This window comes from Petaurus breviceps, unplaced genomic scaffold, assembly GCF_028583685.1.
Source record: "Petaurus breviceps papuanus isolate PSGF00001 unplaced genomic scaffold, PetGlider_PUasm1.0 90879, whole genome shotgun sequence".
In the NCBI taxonomy this organism is placed as follows: domain Eukaryota; kingdom Metazoa; phylum Chordata; class Mammalia; order Diprotodontia; family Petauridae; genus Petaurus; species Petaurus breviceps.
Window position 1 is genome coordinate 2,671,490 of NW_027187368.1, and position 15,783 is coordinate 2,687,272.

The following is a 15,783-nucleotide window of genomic DNA, read 5'->3' on the forward strand; positions in this document are numbered from 1 at the left end:
GGAATGAGGTGTTATGGTACCAACCTGCCTTACAAGGTTATTATAACTAATAATAATAATTGCTATTATTATTATTATTATAGGAGTTCCCATTTTCTTAGACTTTTAGGTTTATTAAATGCTTTTCTCACAAAAACCTGGCAAGGTAGGTAGTATCACTGTCCCCATTTCACATATGAGAAAACTGAGGCTTAGAGAGGTGATGATACTTACCCATGGTCTCTAATTCACCCAGAGTGAATTAGTAAGTATCAGAGACTGAATTTGAATTCAAATCTCTTGACATTAATCCTAGCACAAACCAATATGATTTGTGAAGAACACAATTCTTTAAGATGATCCAATATTTCATTATCTATTGTAAATACACAGGCAGACGGGTGGCACAGTGGATAGAGTATTAGGCCTAGAGTCAAGAAGACCTGAGTTCAAGTCTGACCTCAGACACTTACCAACTGTGGGCCCCTGGGCAAGTCATTTAACCCTGTTTGCCTCAGTTTCCTCATCTGTAAAAATGAGCTGGAGAAGGTAATGGCAAACCACTCCAGTATCTTTGCCTAGAAAACCCCAGAAAGGCTCACAAAGAGCCAGACATGACTAAAAAATAACTAAAGAACAACATCGTAAATATTCAAAACAACCTAGAAATTCTAAACAAAAATGTTTATGATTTTGCACTGCGGAGAATGTAGTCAGGGGATGGACACTGTTAGGCATTTACAGGTTTCTAAAAATGCACTTCTGCTGATGCAACAAACCCACAGCATAACTCAAGACATTTTTTTATAAGTTTTTGTTTGTTTGTTTCTTTTAGGGGGAGGGTCTTTAAGCAAGGCAGGAAAAGGCTCAGAGAAGCATGTGATGTGACTCTCAGCCAGCCCGCAACACTGAATCCAAGACTCTCCCACTGCCAGCAAACCCAGCCCTGGCAAGGCCTACTGCTGTGGCCAACCACATGGCTCAAAAGAGATGAGTTGTCTGATGAGATTTCTGGGGATCAGGAAGGGACTTCTTAGGCCAGATTCATGGCTCACCCAGCCAGGGATGATTTCAGAACCTAAGCAGGCTCTGCGAAACCCAACACTTGGTTCCTCGGGGAGAGGGTTGTGGGAGTGAAGTTTCAGCCCCATCAGGTACAAGCAAAACCAAATCAGGTCCCTAGGGCTTAGGACAAAGCTTCCCCAGCCTCCCCTCAGGCCCTGTTTGTCAAACCAATAGAACACTGACCTGCAGTTCTAGTCCCCTGTTGTAATGGAGAGCCAAAAGCACTCCAAAGAGAAGGTAACCCATGTGAGGAACCTCAGGTTCAAATAACAACTGCTCACATTTATAGAAAGTATTTTAGGGTTTCATAAATACTTTTCTCAAAACAATCCTGTGAGGCAAGTAATATGGTATTTTTTTTTAATTTAGATAATATAGTATTGTTAGCCACAACTTACCCATGAAGGAACTAAGGCTTGGGGTAGTCAAGTGATTCATCCAGTGTCACACAGACAGTATCAAAGCCAGGATATTCCAAATGAAGTCTCCTGACTCCAAGCCTAACACTCTTCTCACAACATTGTGTGGCTTCCTTCAGTCTACAAACTAAATACATACAAGTCAAATAATGTCAAGTACACAGCATAGTCACAGAATTCTGCCTGTTCCCAGCCCTTTCTCCAGGTTGCACCTATCAGGGGTTTGGTCTTTGTTTTGCTTCTTTTCAAACCTCAGTTTCCTAATTTGTAAAATGAGGAGGGTCAGATCAGATGAGACTAAGTCCGTCCAGCTTAGGCATTCTATATTCTAAATTCCAATATTGAATATTCTAGGGTACCTTCTATCTCTAAAGACTTAATGTCCTATGACCTGCCTCCAATCTGCCTTAAACCCACTCCAGAAGAAGTGTGAGAAAAAAAATGCTGGATCTGGAATCAGTCAGGTTTGGGCCTGGGTTTGAAGCCCACCTCTGCCACTTATTCCTGTTCAGCATTGGGCAAGTCATTTCAACTCCAACCAGTCCAACAACCAATCCAACAACCTGGTCCTCAAATCCAGATATGCTTCAGGAGACTGCTAATTTCCCAAAGTGTCATTCCTAGATTCTTATTCCCAGGTTTTTCTTAACTTACAGATTCCCTGCCCCTCCCATCATTTACTCTTTTTTTTTTTTTTTTTGCCTTATGGAGGGCAGTTGGGGTTAAGTAACTTGCCCAAGGTTACAAGGCTAATTTTTTTGTGTTAAGTGTCTGAGGTCGGATTCAAACTCAGGTCCTCCTGACTCCAGGGCCGGCACTTTATTCACTATGCCACCTAGCCACCCCTCATCATTTACTTTTACCACCACAACCAACACAGAGACACATACCCTCCAACATCCTCTGCCCAACACCAGAGGTCTACAACTTCTCCTCACCCTTGCTCACTACATAGACCTGGTCAGTTGTTAAATCTTGTCATTTCTGCCCTCACAACTCTCATATACTTTCTCCTCTCCTTCCTCACAAAGCTACTACTTAATTTTCATCCTTATCTCTTTACAGCACAGAGCTAGCTTTCTAATTAGTCTCCTTGCCTCAGGTCTCCTAATTTGTAAAATGCAGAGGGTCAGATCAGATAAGCCTAAATCCATCCAGCTTAGGCATTCTATATTCTAAATTCCAATATTGAATATTGAACAGGAATAAGTGGCAGAGGTGGGCTTCAAACCCAGGCCCAAACCTGACCCCTCAGGTCAATCCAATCCTCACATTGATTACAAAGTGGTTTTCCCAAAGTTAAACTCCAAGCACATCACTTTCCTACTCAATAAACTACAGTGGTTCCCAATTACCTACAGTATCAAGTGTAAAAGGCAGCTAGGTGGTTCAGTGGATAGAGCAACAGGCTTGGAATCAAAAAGACTCATCTTCCTGAGTCCAAATCTGATCTCAGATAATTACTAGCTGTGTGACCCTGGGCAAGTCACTTAACTCTGCCTCAGTTTCCTCATCTATAAAATGATCTGGAGGAATTGGCAAACCCTTCCAGTATCTTTGCCAGGAGAACCCCAAACGAGGTCATGGAGCATCAAACATGACTGAAAACGACTAAACAACAACAAAATCAAGTACAAACACCTTTGTTTAGTATTTTAAAGTCCTTCACAACCTAACCTTTTCCTACTTTTATCAGTTTTCTTATCCTTTATTCCCCTCCATAAATGCTCCACTCTAGTACAAGTCTGTCTGTGTTTACTCACACACTACACTCTATCTTCTGTCTCTGTACCTTCGCAGTGACTGTTCCCTGTGCCTGGAATGTGTCTTCCTTCTCACCACCTCCTTCCTCTTGGGATAACTAGCTTCTAACCAGACTTGATTTAAATGCTACCTTCTACAGGAGGTCTTTCCTGGTCTCTTCAGCTGCTACAGCTTTCCTTTCCCAAGGTTACTTTCCATCTACTCTCTATGTATCTTGTATGAACCTTTTCATTTGCACGCCGCCTCTCTAATTACAATGTTAGCGTCTAACATGGATCAATGAAAAGGCCAACCAGGATTCCAGAATAGCGGTGATACAACCTTCTACCATTTTACCCACCTCATGACTGAAAAACTGGACTCAAGGTTCAGAAAGAAACATGCATTTTTTTGGACATGGCCATGGTATGGCTTTATTTTGCTAAACTATGCTTATATGTTACAAGGCTTTCTTCCCCCTCTGTTTTTAACTGGGGGAGGAATATCTCAGGTAGAGAAGAAGTTAGCAATAGCAATGCCTTCAAAAAAAGAGGGCAACTGTAGTATTTTTTAAATGCACAGAACAGAAGGAATTTCAAGAGGGAGCACAGAGAAGCAGGACAACTTTGAAAATAATATATGGAACATATTACTACACTTAAAAAAACCAGGTAGACTGAAATGGAGATTGGTGGCTACATATATGCTCTTTTTTGTGTTCTCCTGTGTATATAGTATTTAATTTCATAATAAAAAATGTATTTTAAAAAATGAACCCTACTACTTGCCTTCTGACTGAGAGGCAATAGGCTCAAGATGAAAGTAAGACATATTTTGAGGCATGATCAACATGAGACTTTATACATATTTGCTACTCAGTTTTCTTTTTTTTTTCCAGTGGGAGGCATGAGGTGAGGACAGGGAATGAGAAGAGAACAGAAGGAATCACAGACAACCAGGACAGTTTTGAAAGTTATATGTTGTATTTATTATACATTTAAAAATAAAAGCAAACTCTACATAATAGATATCTGAAGTTTCATGCACAATCCTCCCTTTCTGTTTTATAACTTGGATAGAAATGCTCATTTTATTTGATGCTCATTAAGTTATGAATTTTAAAAGTTAAAAAAAAATACACTCAAGAAAAAGATTGTGAGTCCTGAGAGGACAGAGCCTGATTTTTATCTGTCTTTGTTATTCCCAGTACTGAGGATGGTACCTGGTACCATGTCTGCCGACTGGTTACAAACAAGAGCCTTAAGGGACACAGCAAGCGGATTACCAGAGCACCAAGGGATCTGAAAGCCACTCTCTCTTTGAAGTCTTTCTTGGGGAAAGTGGTGTCTCCTTCTTCTTTGCCAGTGTTTCCTGGAGCACTCCTATCTGCATCTCTTCTTTCCTTCTCCCTGTCCCACACTATCCTGGATTATTCTTATCTGGACACAGATCATTCCCACCCACCCCCTCCCTAAGACGTGAGGACAGGCACTAGTCACTCTTCACCCAGGTGCCTCCATCACCTAGCACCGTGTCCTGTATGTAGTGGGTACTCAGTAAATGTATGGTGAATTTAAAATATCAGAACCAGGAGTCACCTTAAGGACTAAATCTAAAATCTTCATCTCAAAGATGTGAAAATTAAGGTTCACAGAAGGGAAATGATTTGCTGTTAGGTCACACCAGTAGCTGGCGGCGGAGCTAAAGCTAGAAACTGGTGTCCTTAATTCTTTATACTACTTGCCTACTGCCTCTCATCTACATACAACAGGGATGGTGTACCATGCCACTGGAAAGAGCAGGTGGGAGATGTCAACCACTTCTTTACCCAATATCCCTTGCTATACACTTAGCCCAACCCAGGCTAAAGTCAGATATTTTCCCAGAGGCAGCACAAATACAAATACACACACACACACACCCCTAAAACACAGACAGGACCCCAAAGAAAAGGAACAGGTTTCTCCTGATAAAAAGAAACCCACATTGTGACCCAGGCACAAAACTCTCCAGCTGTCTAGTAGGAATCAGTATTCTGTTCCATGGATCATCCTCCATTCAGCCCAACAGGAGAAACCCTCAAAAAAACATGGGTGTCTGCCAACCCCTCAACCACATTCTCAGGGGCAAGAGGGCAAGAGGCCCCTCCCCAGGGACCGATCCTCTCCCACAAGGAGCTCCCCTGGCTGCGAACCAGGACTTGAAGCAGCAACAGGCCTGCACATGTGCAGTCAGGCGATGACGCGTGAACACAGCAGATCCAAGCTGGGCCCACGCCCCAGGAGCCGTGCTAGTCTATGAAGGAGACATAGGGAGCCAAGCAGGTCCTCAGTGCAATAATACTGTTATTAATAATAATAGCTCTAATTCCTATGAGGGAATTTTTACAAAACATTTTTCTCATGAACAGCCCTTCAAGAGAGGTAGTATGAACATCAGAAAGATCACAATGCACTTAAAAGAATACTTTGGAGTTAGAAGAGTCCTGGGTTCAAATCCCAGCTTCAATGCTTACTAGTTGTGTGACCCTGGATAAGTCATAGTTTCTCTAACCCTCAGTCACCTCATCTATAAAAAGGACCTAATACTTGCAGGTCATTATGAGGAATACACATTGTAAATCCTGGCATGTGTTATAATTGTTATACTCCCCATTTCTCAGATAAGAAAACTGAGGCTGATAGAAAAGGGACTTAACCACAGTCACACAATTTTTAGTGTCAGCTGGAATTTTAACTCAGATCTGCTAAGGCCAAACTCAGGGTTCTTTCTCCTTTACTACAGCTAATTCCCTCATGAAGGAAGCAAAGTTGATCTTTGCTCCTCTGAGCTTTCTTCTCTCTGCTCACTCCTACTAGTATTCTATTGTGACTAGGTAGTAGGCAGCTGTGTGGTGAAGCGCATAGAGTCCTAACCTTAGATTCAGCAAGGCCTGAGTTAGACTCTGGCCTTGGCCTCAGCCGCTTCCTAGGTGTGGGGCCCTGGTCAAGTCCCTTGACCACTGTCTGCCTCAGTTTCCTCATCTGTAAAATGAAGATAACAACACCCACCTCCCAGGGTTGTTGAAAGGATAAAATGAGATAATGTTTGTAAAGTACTTAACATCATGCCTGGTACTAGTAGATACTTGAGAAATGCTTCTCAAATCTAAATCTAAAATCTTCTAACCATAATCACACTGAGCTATTTAGGGTTAAATGTGATCCCTCTCAAAGGTAATTGTGTTTTAAGTGAGGCCTGGCTTAGCATAGGCAATGATTACCCCCAGGGGAATGACCTACTAAAGTGAAACTAGCAGGCCTACACATGGAAAATACTTCCAGGGGTCTTCAGCTGCCAACTTAACCTTGAGGCCCTAGCTGGCTCCCAGGAGCTATGGTCTCATAGCCTAAAGATGAGGAGATCCAGGGTTCTAGAAGTCGGTGACTCTCAGGCTGAGTTCATCCTAGCTCTGCCACTAATTCACTGTGTCACTAAATCTTTCCGGTACTCAGCCCCATCTCAGCTGCACCATGGGTGAAATGTGGTAGTTGGACTAGGTGACTTCTCAGATCCCTTTCAGCTCTGAAACTCTTCAGTTAGGCAAGGAATGTCAGATTCCTTGGGAAGGACCTGGACGTCTCAAGTTTGAGGGAGGATAGTGGTCAAGTATGAAGATTTAGATCCTACAAAGAAAAATTAAGAGAACACAGTCTTAAGTCCAGACTTGGATTACCATAGATGGGACATAGAGCTCGATTATGCAGCTAGGGAAAGAGCAGTTTAGTGCTTGAATTGTACATTCAGCATCTAAACATTCGATAAGCTTCTATTTGAAGAGGTGGGGTGGCTAAATGGCACAGTGGATACAGTGGATAGAGTGCCAGAGCCTAGAGTCAGAAAGATTCGTCTTCATGAGTTCAAATCCTGCCTCAAACACTAGTTGTGTAATCTTGCTAAAGTCACTTAACACTGTTTGCCTCAGTTTCCCCATCTGTAAAATGAGCTGGAGAAGAAACAGCAAACCATTCCAAAATCTTTTGCCAAGAAAACTCTAAATGCAGTTACAGAGTCAGACATAACTGAAAAAACAACTGGACAAAAAAAAAAGAAGTAGGAATAACCAAGTCCATTTTTCAGCAAAGTGAAGCATGAATGAGCAACCTAGTCTTGCCACTAACATACTTTATGACCATGGGCAAATCTGTTCCTTTCTCTAGATTTCAATTTCTTCATCTGTTAAGGGGGAAGAAAATAGGAGGGAATGTTTGTCTAACTGATCTCTAAAAAGACTTTCTAGCTCTAATATTCTATGGTCAGAACTATTCTAAACTCTAAGGACCTTTCTTGATTTGACATTTTTATGATATAGAAACCATTCTATGATCTAAGCCAGGACCCATAACAGGTCAGGTCACAGGGATCCCTTGCTCTTAAGGCAAGCTTAGACCTAATCTCAAAGCCACAAGCATACCTCTTGTCTAGAGGCAAGGTAGATATAAACAAGATTGGCCTCATGGCCAAGTAACCCAGTATTAAATTGATCACTATGGCAGAATTCACCATGTGTCAGAAGACAAAAAACGCAGTAACCTTTCTTAATTACTTGTGTTTGAAAGTGGGGGAGGGAAGAGAGAGTCAGTTTTAGCCTTTAAATCCTTAGCCTTAAAATGCTTACAATAGTTCAGGGGTTCCCTGCTATTTAGAGAAGAAAAGGCAATGTTCATAGCCAAGCATTCAAGAGCCCTCTTAATTACTTACGTTTAGCCTACCTTTCCTATCTTCTCTTACAACACACCTGGCACTCTCCCAGCTCTATACAAGGGGAATATTACTTACCCTCATTTGCACAAATACTAATGACAATACTAGTAACCCATTTGGATAGTTCTTTAAGCCCAATGAAGTACTTTCCTCACAATAAACATGTGGGGTAGGCAGGGAAAGTATTGTTATTCTCATGTTACAGATGAGGTAGGACTCATAGGGACTGAATAACTGGATCATACAGCTAATATGTCTCAGGCTCGGGATTCAAACTCAGGCCTCTTCTAAATCCAAGTCCCATTTTTCCCCTTTAAAACAAGTTGCTGCCTGCTCTGCCTGACCCCCTCCCATGCACTCCATAATTTTCTCACTCATATTTGTGCGTGCCTCATCTCTCCTACAGGACTGCAAACTCTTTGAAGGTAGAGACTGTGGCTTTTCTAGCTTTACCTTCCCAAGGCTGAGCACAGGGTTTACACACAGTAGGCATTTACTAGACCTCTGTCTGCTGAACTGAATTGTCGATGGTCTCCAAGTCATCTCTATTTGGCTTTGGAATCTGTGATGCAATGTTTGTTGCTGCATCCTGATGGTGCCCAGCCACAGGAGTTCTCATTACTTAGGGAGGAAGGGAGGCAGGCAGGCAGGCAGCCCAAGAGCATACTGACTGCCAGTCTGGGGTAACAAAGAGTTCACGGATAACCCACCTGCCGATAATGGAGAGCTGGCTGTGCCCCAAACAGAAAAATATCCGAAAATGCAAAAGTATTAAATCCTGTAGTTCTAGGGCATAAGGCTACACATTTTGAAAATCCATTTGCTGCAGTTGTCTGGACGCTGACCCCTTATCTTCACACACATGGGATTGGGTCCAATTCTCTGCCCCTCAAGAACAATTTGTTTGGCTCTTGAAAGGAGTAATGATCAAGGCTCAAAGCCTGGTGAGAAGGTTTCTGGTAGGTTTCTTCCTGGAAAGTGAGGCTCCTTCCCAGCACAAAAGAATCACTGGTTCTTTGTACTAGAACCCAAATCCAGACAGATCTCCAGATTTCAGGTGAGAGAAGGAAAGGGGACAAGCAACAAGCTGAACCCACAAAGCCTTCTTGTTGACCCCTTCCAAGCAGGAAGGTTAGGACCATAGGTCCCTGGGATATCTTTTACTGAAAGTCCCCAGACTTCTTTCTTCCCAGTCACCGCTTCCCATTGGGGCGCCAAACCTTTATTGGGAGTCTGCCCCTTACTTGGGATCCAGACCCCTTTTCCCCCAATTCATGCAGGGCGCCGATGCACAGAAATAAGTTTATAAAGTTGAGCCAAACAGACCGTTCCCCAATCCCCCAGGGGGAGCTGGCTTTTGGATCCAAGCCCACTCACAACTCTCCCCCCACCTCCATCCCGTAGAGAGTTGGTGAAAGATACTACAGAGCACACACACACACACACACACACACACACACACACACACACACACACACACACACACACGAACACACACACACATCCCACACGGAATCGTTTCCTTACCTCTAAATGCCAAAACGGCCGCTTTGTCCTTCAGTCTGGGGGGGTGCCAGGGGTCCCATGATAGCACCTGGAGCTCAAAGCACCCGAACTGGGTTAGCTGGGGTGAGAGCGCGGCCTCTTAGTGTCCTGGGGGAGTGGGTGACTGCGCGTGCGCTTTCCCCACGGCCCAGGGGTCCCGGCTGGGGTTGGGGTGGGGGAGCAGCTTCAGGGAGGGACGTTGCCTTGCTCGCGTTCCCACTGGACCCAGGGAACCCGAAGGGGGCCTGTGTGCGCTCCTTCCCCGCGTTCACGGGGGCTTGCAGTCGGGCTGGTTCAAGCAGACAAAGTTTTTCAGTAGGAGCGTTGGGGCCCCAGCTTGTCCTGACCCTGGCCACCGATGGGAGAGAGTAGGACTCGTCTCTACTCTACGCAGTCAGTATCTGCTCCTCCGAGATTCTCTCAGACCACTGGCCGCCGCCGTCTCCCAAACTCCTCTGGGTCCCGGCAGCAGCAGCGCTGGTGGCTGTAGCCGGGCCCCCCCGCGAGCCAATCAGAGCGTGGCGGCCAGGCGCTTAGCCCCTCGCCAGAGCCTTCGCCGCACATGAATGACTGCAGAGCACTAATGGGTTGGTGAGGCCCGGCCCCTCCAGGCCCCGGGCCCCCCTAGGCCCCGCCCCCTCCAGGCCCCAGGCCCCTCCAAGCCCCACCCCATAGGTCTCCCCCCCCGCCCCTCCAGACCCAGCCCAGATCAGGCAGGCCAAGTGAACAATGAGGGAGGGAGGGCTCGAATGAGGCTGGCTGGGGGTGGGGGTGCGGGGAGTAAAGCTGGAGTGGGGGAGACGCTGCACCTGTTTCCAAACAAACGCACAATAGACCAAGAGATGCTTCCCAGCTCCAGCCCCTCAGGGAGCCAAACTGACAGAAGGACTGACGAAGTTGCTCCAGCATCGGCCTAAGCTCCAACCTGGAAGAGATCCGCACAGCGCAGCGTCCCTTTGGGCAAGCTCCCAGCCCTTGCAGTCAAGCCGGGTGCCCCCACCCCCACCCCTGCCTAGCCCTGGTTGCTAGATTTGTTTAAGGGCGGGGCCAGGTTCCGGAGGGACGGGGGGGGGGGGGGGGGGGACGAAAGGGGAAGAGGGGCAGGGGAGATTTCCCTGAGATGTTTGGAGAATTTCAGGTTCAAGTTCCATCCACACTCTAGTTCTCAGATATTGCAGACCGCGGGGGTCCCGCGCGTACTTGGATGCGTTCCTAGAGGAGGCTGGTAGTTACAACACCTGGACGCTGCCGTATGGCCTCAGCTTCTTTGGCCCAAGCCTCTAGAGGAAGACAGAGAGCACCTACCAACCTGAGGCCGTGGGCGATTCTGGGGCGGGATCCAGAACTGGAGCCGAGCAGAGGAGTGGCTTAGGCCAGGCCCAGTTCAGCTTTGGGTAACCCAGCCCAACCCTGTCTAGGAGAGCTCAACCCATCCACCTTGCTTCTATCAGTCTCAAAAGAGCTGTCTGTCCCTGTCCAACTCTCACAACCCCACTCGCCGTCTGGTGTGGTCCAGATGTGCCTATCCATGTTCTGCCTAGCTCATTCTGATACAGCCTCGTTAAGATCAAGAGAGTCCAATCTGGCCCCACTCCATCCATTCAGACCTAGCCAGCTCAATAGAACGCCTCCAACCCAACCTTATCCAGTTATAGGAGAGCCTTCTTTCATGCCCCCCTCCCAGCATGATCAAACCCATCTTGGTTCAGAAGAACCTATCAGGGTCCCACTGACACAGCCTGCCCAGTCCAGCTAGATCCAACTCATGTTAACTTTTTTAAAAAGATACTTCCATTATCCCTAGAACTTTACAGGTGCTTTGCCACAAATCTTCATGGTTGGGGCCCGAAGTGTTTGGAGCACACACACTTCAGCTAACTATACAGCTGTGAAATTGGAGTCCCCACTTGTAAAGACAGCTGGGATGGGGCCCCAGGGTGGGGGGTTTCCATGCTAAACCCCTCAAATAGAACTCAAATGAGGCTAGCCTTACCTCTTAAGTGGAACCGTGACCTGGTTTTCCTGAGAGCCTGAGACCCAGGGGAGCAAAGATCCTGTGGAGTGAAGAGTAGCATCCATCCCACCACCCCACAATCTAAGGACAGAATGCAATAGTAAAACTTATTATCCCAGTTATAACCAAGGATATCAGTAAAAGCTGAAGATCTTCCTAAACACAGGCAGATACCCAGCTGTAAGATGATCCCTCACATTCCTGCCTAATACAGGCTGCTGCTGTCAACCTCCAAGCCTGCCTCTAATTCCAGGACAGAGGCTGTGGCATTAATTCCAGAGACAGCAACAGGGCTCCATTTCCATGCCCAATAAAACCCTATTTAAGCTTGCTCCCCTGCAGCTGGGTACTCTCTACTCTTAATTGTACAGTCTCACTGAATACACAACAGATTTTCATGCCCTGTTTCTAGTCTTACCCAAATGGACAAAGGTAAAAACCCTCTCAGCATAACAGCAGAAAGGGAACTGGGTTTAGAGATCAGGAAATCAGAATTTAAGTCTATAGTCTACCATTAACTGGCTATGGGAGCTTAGGCAAATCGTTCAAGGTCTCTACCTCAGTTTTCTTGTCTGTAAAATAAGTGTTAGAGAAAATGACACCTCAGGCTTCTTGCAGTTCTAATATTTTATGTTCTAAGGTCCCTTTCAGCCCTCGCATTCATCAGTCCTGGAATGATTTCATGGCATAGAATTAGGCACAAAGGACCAGCTCAATATTTTTGGCAGCTAGTGGATTCCTCTTCCTCTGAGTTCTTAAAGCCGACTGGATTTCAATATGTCAAGTATATTGTAGAGCAGATTCTTGTCCAAGTACAGATTGAGCTAGATATCCTCTGAAATTCTTTCCTGCTCTAAGATTCTGTACAATACTTGGTGAGAGGAGCAAAACAACAAAACATCTATCTGCAGGGACAGAGATGGGTGGAGAGACTGAGATCTTTGAGCTCTGGCTCTACCATATAACAGCTTGGGGATCTTACTTCACCTTGGAGAGTATTTCCTTATCTGCAAAATGGGGGTAAATAATATCTGTCGCCCATTTCACAGGATCAAATAAAATAATACAAATACAAAATAATACAAAGGTACTTTGTGGTCATAAAGTATGAGCCACATGTAAAATGCAATCATAGGATGGGAGAGCTGGAAGAAACCTTAATACAGAGACTCTCTGTACTTTTTGTATCAGGGACTTTTTTGGAGCAGTTTGGGGAAGCCTATGGATACCTTCTCAGAACAATGTTTTTTAAATAAACTCAAGAAATGCTTGATTTCATTTAGAGGTTAGTGAAAATGAAGACATACTTTTTCCCATCTGAGTTGATAGGCTGCATAAAAATCTATCCCCAGCCTCTTTCTGTGGACCCCAGGTTAAGAACTCCTGAGCTAGATATATTTTGATTGGAGAAGCAAAGACAAAGGGAGGTCATAAGACTTAGAACTAAAAGCTCACTTAGAGATCATCTATCAAAGGGTTCTTAACTTTTCTGGGGGGGAGGTATTGGAACTTTTTGGCAATCTGGCAAAACCTATGGGCCCCTTCTCAGAATAGTATTCATAAATGCACAAAATAAAATACATAGAAAGAAACCAATCATATTGAAATAGTTATCAACATTCTTTTAAAGTTTATGGACCCAACATTAAGAGTCTCTTCTTAGTCCAACCCCAGTGTTGAGGTAACTCATTAAAAAAAAAATCATTATCTAAAAAAGGCTGCAGATATCAACATGAGAATGAGGAACAGGGGAAAACCCACTTTCAAAGTTGGCATTTTTCCCCCTGTCTTCAATATCTTTGGTTTAAGTTTGTGACTTTGAAGGGAAAAGGGTTGTATTAAAATTAGAAATATCAGGAATCTTTTAATTTGTAATGGGAACAAACATGGAAAAGGTACTTTCTGGTTCATGGGGAATCTTTGGCCCTCTACCATGAAATGTGTAGGATGGTGTTTTCCAGAAAATCTGTTCTGTACCCCACATGATGGCCTATCAGCTGGACTTGGAAGAACATTCCATAGCTAGGGCTCTCAGAAGTCAATCCCAGAGGAGAGGGATTGATGTTTCTTATTCCTGTCCTTTGACCCTTTAAGTGTAGCTGGAGGGAGGGTCATGGTCTCTCTACTCCTTTGCCCTTTACAGAAGCAGGGCTGTGTAGTAGAAAAAACACCAAACTAGAAATCAAAACACTTCCAGGGGTGGGGAACCTGTGGCCTTGAGGCCACATGTAGCCTTCTAGGTCCTTGGATATGGCCTTTTGACTGACTCCAAGTTTTACAGAATAAATCTTTTTATTTAGGGAATTTGTTCTGTGAATTGGAATTCAGTCAAAGGGCCTCCCACCCCACCTAGGTCCTAGGCTGTCTTCTTGATTGGCTGTAGGACCTTGGACATGTCACTTCCACACTCCTCATTATCAATATCTATAAAATGAGAGGGTTAAAACAGATGATCTCTATGGTCCCTTCCAGGTTTGATATTTTATGTTCAAAGCCCTTTTCATTGCCAATATTATATGCTTTTTTTATTCTGACACACCTTCTAGCCCTGACATTCTATGTTCTAAGAGCCTCTAACTTCTTGGACAACCTGGGTTCAAGTTCTAGGTAAGCCTCTTTCACTGATCCTCACTTTCTTCATCTGTAAAATGGGAGTCCCAGTGCTTGGATTGCCTACCTCACGGGGCTGTTTTGAGGAAACAGTTTTGTATACATGAAAGCACTGTAGAAATATGAACTAAAGTGCCCATTATGGTCCCAAAAGGAACCCTCTACATTGGAGAAGAACATAGCTGGGACAATTTCTGGCTTACAACAGGTAAGATCCACAATGCATATACAAATTTCAGGCCCTTGTTCAAGATGACAAAAGGTGATTTGAGATATTAACATAATTACTAAACTCCCATGCTATAGAGAAGTTATTAGATGAGTCTGTGATTTTTCACACAATTTGTCTTAGAGAAGGCATCTGTAGTTCATCTGCTGTGACGATTCATGACTGCATTCTATAATCATCAGGAATTATTTTGCTAATAACTGAGGTACCTCCAAATAATTTAGTTCTAATGCCATAAGGCATCCTCCCATAATAATCAGAGTTTGAGTGATTCCAGTTTCCAGGTTTGTGCCTTGTTCCAAAGAAGAGATTCAATTGAGGGAGGCTGGAATTTCTGCTTCATGATCCAGTCATCTCAGGGAGACATAGAATGCCACCTCTCAGTCCCCAGACACCTTCAAGTAGAGAAGGAATCCTTTAGTATTGAGGGAAGCTGAGGGAAGATTTTCATGTTCTAAAAGAATCTAAGAGATCAACTACTCTAATCTCCTTGTTTGAGAGATGAGAAAACCAGAAAGGGAAATTTACTTTCCCAAGGTCATACACATAGTGAGTTACAAACTCCTTAGCCTGGTTTTCAAGGTCCTTCATATTAAGATCCCCTATTACCAATCCCTAACCAAACTCATTTCCCCATAATCAACAATGTTGCATGTTCCTTGAAAACATAGTCCAAGGCTTACACCAAAGGTTTATTAAATGATTGATTTTTATTAATCCACAACTTTTGGATTTTTTGGTTACCTTCCCAGAGTACAGTATAGTGGTAAGTGCTTATATTGGATGTAAGTAGAGAAGGGAGAGGAAGAGTGAAAAGAAGAGGAAATGGATAGAGGTGGGAGAGGTGGATAGAAGTGGATAAGATGGGTGGGGGAAGTTGATGGAAATGGAGGAGATAGGTAAAAGTGAAGGAAATAGGTATGGAGTGGGGAAGAGGATAATGTAAATGAGGAAAGAGGAAAAGAAGGAGAGATTTAGTAGGAAAGTGCAAAAGGAAGAGTAGGGGGAAGGGGAGGAGCTCACATGTTCCCCTTCAGCGACTGTGGCCAGGAGCCAGCTCTCTTGCCTTGTCCCCATCAAAGCTCAGTCTTAGGCTGCCAAATAGAGTTTGGAACAGAGACCCTTTGAAGCCACAGACACAGGAAACGTCTGACTGAGCAAGGTCTTGTGCTGGGCTCTGCTGCTTGCTCCTTCACTCCTCACTTATAAGACATCAGGTTGGGCTACACCTAAAGTCATCTGTCTGTCTCTCTTTCCTTTCTCCCCCTCTTATTCCTTCATCTTCTCTTTCCTTATCTCTCTCCCTCTTTCATTCTCTCTTTCCTCTCTCACCCTCTCTCTCTTCTCTTTCTTTCCTTTCCCTCCATCTTTCTCCCATTATCTCTCTCCCTCCTTCCCTCTTCTTGCCACCAGATTGATTCCTGAGTCAGTTCTCT

General features: G+C 44.4%; 1 protein-coding gene across 7 annotated transcripts in view; it reads right to left on the reverse strand.

Moving 5' to 3' along the window:
• DAB2IP (DAB2 interacting protein) overlaps positions 1-15,783 on the reverse strand; it is a 324,396-nt gene that overhangs the window by 288,141 nt on the left and 20,472 nt on the right. For 5 of the 7 annotated variants that reach the window (XM_069073766.1, XM_069073769.1, XM_069073761.1 and 2 more), the window contains exon 1: positions 9,477-10,112. The exons of the other annotated variants lie outside the window; for them this stretch is intronic. The gene's annotated coding sequence lies outside the window, so the exon portion shown is untranslated. Of the gene's footprint in view, positions 1-9,476; positions 10,113-15,783 lie in introns of those variants that run through there. 7 annotated transcript variants of the gene reach the window in all.